General features: G+C 45.7%; 1 protein-coding gene across 1 annotated transcript in view; it reads left to right on the top strand.

The window, feature by feature from the left end:
• Positions 1 to 4,496: 4,496 nt before the first annotated feature.
• Positions 4,497 to 6,159, top strand: part of LOC128690675 (insulin-like peptide receptor) — a 646,235-nt gene continuing 644,572 nt past the window's right edge. The window contains exon 1 of the mRNA XM_070088152.1: positions 4,497 to 4,625. The gene's annotated coding sequence lies outside the window, so the exon portion shown is untranslated. The remainder of the gene's footprint in view (positions 4,626 to 6,159) is intronic.

The raw sequence follows: 6,159 nt of genomic DNA, 5'->3' as shown, positions 1-6,159 counted from the left end.
GGAGGGTCTTAGGGTCGAGTCGCGTTCCCATTGCCGATATGGGAACTGTTTGGAGGAAGTCCCCGGAGTGAGGTGCACTCACAGCCTGGAGACGGGCAATCTCCCTATCTGATGTTGCAGCCCTGAGCACGTTGGCAAGCACCTTTTCAGCAATTGGGCTATCCCAGCTTGACTGTTTGTATATATATATATATATACATATTCTTCCAGACAACCTCAGTGACTCAGCAGGAATACAGGACCCTAGCTACGCCAGTGCCATCACTGAATGGGAGACTCTTGCTGCTCCAGCACCAAAACCTAGTGCAACATTGGCCTACAAACAGTCAAGTTGGGATGGCCCCATCGCTGAAAAGGTCCTTTCCAATATGCTCAGGGCTGCAACATCAGACAGGGAGACTGCCCGTCTCCAAGCTGTGAGTGCACATCACTCTGAGGTCTTCCTCCAAACAGTTCCCATTTCGGCAATGAGAACACGCCTAGATCGTAAGACCCTTCGTATTACAGTGGGTCCCCACCTTGATGCCCCAATTCACACATAATATACGCGTATTTGCGGCGATGCGCAAGTCGACCAATGTGGTCTACATGGTCTTAACTATTCCAAAACCAAGGGCTGGCATGCAAGACACAATGAAGTTAATGACATCATAAAGAGAACCCTTGGTACAGCTGGATGCCCAGCCGAGGGAGAGCCCCGATCGCTAGCAACCAACAATACCCACAACCCAGCAAACCACCCCGACGGGATCACCATCTATCCTTATGAGAAAGGCAAGCTCTTAGAATGGGACTATACCTGTGTCCACACTGGCTGACACCTATATCCATCACAGTGTGGGGCGACAGGGAGGAGCTGCTAGCTGATCACGGGAAGGAGTACAAGATCAGCAAGTACAGGGACATAAACCAGCAGGATCAATTTGTCCCAGTGGGATCAGAGACCTTGGGATCATGGGGAAAAAATGTCACATGTTTCCTTAAAGAGCTGGGTTCCAGACTCATCGACACCACCAGGGACCCAAGTGCAGCCACTTTCATGTTCCAGCGCCTCAGCATGGCCATCCAGAGGGAATATGCTTGCTGCATACTGGGCTCACGTCCGGCTTCTTGAGTTTTCTCTGAGTTATGTTTATTGTCTTCTCTGAGGATGAGGGTCCCCAGTAAAGCTCTAGAGGTGGTACCTCCCTGTAAATCTATCTACCTGTCTATCTATCTATCTATCTATCTATATATATATATATACATATATAATATATATATAATATATATATATATAATATATATATATATATATATATATATATATATATATATATATATATATATATATATATATATATATATATATATATATATATATATATATATATATATATATATATATATATATATATATATATATATATATATATATATATATATATATATATATATATATATATATATATATATATATATATATATATATATATATATATATATATATATATATATGTGTGTGGTGTGTGTGTGTGTGTGTGTGTGTGTGTGTGTACTCACCTAGTTGTACTCACCTACTTGAGGTTGCGGGGGTCGAGTCCGAGCTCCTGGCCCCGCCTCTTCACTGATCGCTACTAGGTCACTCTCCCTGAGCCGTGAGCTTTATCATATCTCTGCTTAAAGCTATGTATGGATCCTGCCTCCACTACATCGCTTCCCAAACTATTCCACTTACTGACTACTCTGTGGCTGAAGAAATACTTCCTAACATCCCTGTGATTCATCTGTGTCTTCAGCTTCCAACTGTGTCCCCTTGTTACTGTGTCCAATCTCTGAACATCCTGTCTTTGTCCACCTTGTCAATTCCTCTCAGTATTTTGTATGTCGTTATCATGTCCCCCCTATCTCTCCTGTCCTCCAGTGTCGTCAGGTTGATTTCCCTTAACCTCTCCTCGTAGGACATACCTCTTAGCTCTGGGACTAGTCTTGTTGCAAACCTTTGCACTTTCTCCAGTTTCTTTACGTGCTTGGCTAGGTGTGGGTTCCAAACTGGTGCCGCATACTCCAATATGGGCCTAACGTACACGGTGTACAGGGTCCTGAATGATTCCTTATTAAGATGTCGGAATGCTGTTCTGAGGTTTGCAAGGCGCCCACATGCTGCAGCAGTTATTTGGTTGATGTGCGCTTCAGGAGATGTGCCTGGTGTTATACTCACCCCAAGATCTTTTTCCTTGAGTGAGGTTTGTAGTCTCTGGCCCCCTAGACTGTACTCCGTCTGCGGTCTTCTTTGCCCTTCCCCAATCTTCATGACTTTGCACTTGGTGGGATTGAACTCCAGGAGCCAATTGCTGGACCAGGTCTGCAGCCTGTCCAGATCCCTTTGTAGTTCTGCCTGGTCTTCGATCGAGTGAATTCTTCTCATCAACTTCACGTCATCTGCAAACAGGGACACCTCAGAGTCTATTCCTTCCGTCATGTCGTTCACAAATACCAGAAACAGCACTGGTCCTAGGACTGACCCCTGTGGGACCCCGCTGGTCACAGGTGCCCACTCTGACACCTCGCCACGTACCATGACTCGCTGCTGTCTTCCTGACAAGTATTCCCTGATCCATTGTAGTGCCTTCCCTGTTATCCCTGCTTGGTCCTCCAGTTTTTGCACCAATCTCTTGTGTGGAACTGTGTCAAACGCCTTCTTGCAGTCCAAGAAAATGCAATCCACCCACCCCTCTCTGTCTTGTCTTACTGCTGTCACCATGTCATAGAACTCCAGTAGGTTTGTGACACAGGATTTCCCGTCCATGAAACCATGTTGGCTGCTGTTGATGAGATCGTTCCTTTCTAGGTGTTCCACCACTCTTCTCCTGATAATCTTCTCCATGATTTTGCATACTATGCATGTCAGTGACACTGGTCTGTAGTTTAATGCTTCATGTCTGTCTCCTTTTTTAAAGATTGGGACTACATTTGCTGTCTTCCATGCCTCAGGCAATTTCCCTGTTTCGATAGATGTATTGAATATTGTTGTTAGGGGTACACATAGCGCCTCTGCTCCCTCTCTCAATACCCATGGGGAGATGTTATCTGGCCCCATTGCCTTTGAGGTATCTAGCTCACTCAGAAGCCTCTTCACTTCTTCCTCGGTTGTGTGCACTGTGTCCAGCACATGGTGGTGTGCCCCACCTCTCCGTCTTTCTGGAGCTCCTTCTGTCTCCTCTGTGAACACTTCTTTGAATCTCTTGTTGAGTTCCTCACATACTTCACGGTCATTTCTTGTTGTCTCTCCTCCTTCCTTCCTTAGCCTGATTACCTGGTCCTTGACTGTTGTTTTCCTCCTGATGTGGCTGTACAACAGTTTCGGGTCAGATTTGGCTTTCGCTGCTATGTCGTTTTCATATTGTCTTTGGGCCTCCCTTCTTATCTGTGCATATTCGTTTCTGGCTCTACGACTGCTCTCCTTATTCTGCAGGGTCCTTTGCCTTCTATATTTCTTCCATTCCCTAGCACACTTGGTTTTTGCCTCCCTGCACCTTTGGGTAAACCATGGGCTCATACTGTGTGTGTGTGTGTGTGTGTGTGTGTGTGTGTGTGTGTGTGTGTGTGTGTGTGTGTGTGTGTGTGTGTGTGTGTGTGTATGTGTGTACTCACCTAGTTGTACTCACCTAGTTGAGGTTGCACTGGTCGAGTCCTAGCTCCTGGCCCCGCCTCTTCACTGGTCGCTAGTAGGTCACTCTCTCTGAACCGTGAGCTTTATCATACCTCTGCTTAAAGCTATGTATGGATCCTGCCTCCACTACATCGCTTCCCAAACTATTCCACTTTCTGACTACTCTGTGACTTAAGAAATACTTCCTAACATCCCTGTAATTCATCTGTGTCTTCAACTTTCAACTGTGTCCTCTTGTTGCTGTGTCACATCTCTGGAACATTCTGTCTTTGTCCACCTTGTCAATTTCTCTCTGGAGTCTGGAGTTGTGATGACTTTCAGGGTAGCGTAGAAGTAGGAGAGAATACTACCGATTGACTAGCTTTGAATTTATTAGACAAAAGGGGTTCACAGTGGGCAGAGTGAGTTAGGGCGAAAGCCAGTCCATAAGAGGAGCTGTTGTTCCTAGGTGAAGACGCCGCCAAGTGAAAGAGAATAAGCGTGAGGCAGGCTGAGCTGCTAAGCCTATGCTACTAAGTGTCAGCACCATAGTGCCCTGCGAAATGTGAACTCAGCTGGGCAGACAACATAGGCTGTCTATACTGTACTCCGTCTGCAGTCTTGGTAGGGTTGAACTCCAGGAGCCAGTTTCTGTATCAGGCCTGCAGCCTGTCCAGATCCTTATGAGTCATGCCTAAACTTCCTCCTCTGATAGTGTGATTGTGTGTATGTGTATATATATGTGATTGTGTATACTCGTCAATAAGTGATCGCAGGGGTCGGATCACAATTCCTGGCCCCGGCCACAGCTCCCAACTCTCTGGCCTCCTGATGTTTGTGTGAGTACGCGCGTGTACGTGTGTGAGGTTGAGAGAGTGAAGGCTGGCAGTGTAAGGGTTGTCACAGTAGTGTGTGGTTATGCTGCTCCTCTCTCGGGACAGGTCAAAACATTGCCACTATTGACTGCTCTGAGAGCGTCTATTTCCTTTGAAAGGTAAGAGAGTTTAGTTATTTTTTCACACAACCTTCTAATTTTTCGGAAAGTTTCACGTCGTTTTTTCATTGCATTTCCTGGCCATTTTTGAGAATAGATTCTATGTAAGAGAATATACTGCATTCTGCCCTCAGAATGAGATCCAAAAGGCAAGTTCTAAGTATCTATATATTGTCATCATTTATGTAAGTGTGATACACGGTGGAGCTCAGAATTTATCTTCTAATCACTCTGATTCAACTTACCATATATTGTGTGCTTAACTAATTTTATCATTATCAGATACTAATGATAGTCCAGGAATGATCATCATTTATATACCAGGAATCCACAATGTTAGGTAGAAATGATGATGTGACTTACCTGTAATATCAAGGTGGTGTGGGGGCTTGATGCTGACCTACCTGATCTGGACTCCACTTGACCTTCATGATCTGGACTTCACTTGACCTTCTTGATCTGGACTCCACTTGACCTTCCTTATCTGGACTCCACTTGATCTTCATGATCTGGACTCCACTCGACCTTCTTGATCAGGACTCCACTAGACTTTCCTAATCAGGACTCCACTTGACCTTCCTGATCTGGACTCCACTTGACCTTCATGATCTGGACTTCACTTGACCTTCCTGATCTGGACTCCACTTGACCTTCCTTATCTGGACTCCACTTGATCTTCATGATCTGGACTCCACTTGACCTTCATGATCAGGACTCCACTAGACTTTCCTAATCAGGACTCCACTTGACCTTCCTGATCTGGACTTCACTTGACCTTTCTGATATGGACTCCACTTGACCTTCCTGATATGGACTCCACTTGATCTTCTTGATCTTTACCCCACTTGACCATCCAAATCTGGACTCCACTTGACCTTCATGGTCTTTACTCCACTTGAAGTACATGATTTGGACTCCACTTGAGCTTCCTGCTCTGGACTCCATTTGACCTTCCTGATCTGGACTCTACTTGACCTTCCTGATCTGGACTCCATTTAACCTTCCTGATCTGGACTCCACTTGACCTTCCTGATCTCGACTCCACTTGACCATCCTGATCTGGATTCCTCTTGACCATCCTGATCTGGACTCCACTTGGCCTTCCTGATCAGGACTCCACTTGACCTTCCTGATCAGGACTCCACTTGATCTTCCTGACCGCAACTCCATTTGACCATTCAGATCTGGACTCCACTTTACGTTTCTGATCTGGACTCCACTCGATCTTCCTGATCTGGTCTCCATTTAACATTCCTGATCTGGACTACACTTGACCTTCCTGATCTGGACTCCACTTGACCATCCTGATCTGGATTCCTCTTGACCATCCTGATCTGGACTCCACTTGGCCTTCCTGATCAGGACTCCACTTGACCTTCCTGATCAGGACTCCACTTGACCATCCTGATCTGGACTCCACTTGACCTTCCTGATCTGAATTCCACTTGACCTTCCTGATCTGGACTCCACTTGACCATCCTGATCTGGATTCCACTTGACCTTCCTGATCAGGACTCCACTTGAACAAACTGAC

The sequence above is a fragment of the Cherax quadricarinatus genome, chromosome 24 (assembly GCF_038502225.1).
Source record: "Cherax quadricarinatus isolate ZL_2023a chromosome 24, ASM3850222v1, whole genome shotgun sequence".
NCBI classification, from domain to species: Eukaryota; Metazoa; Arthropoda; class Malacostraca; order Decapoda; family Parastacidae; genus Cherax; species Cherax quadricarinatus.
The sequence above is the reverse complement of the archived record's forward strand: the minus strand, read 5'-3'. Positions and strand labels throughout refer to the sequence as shown.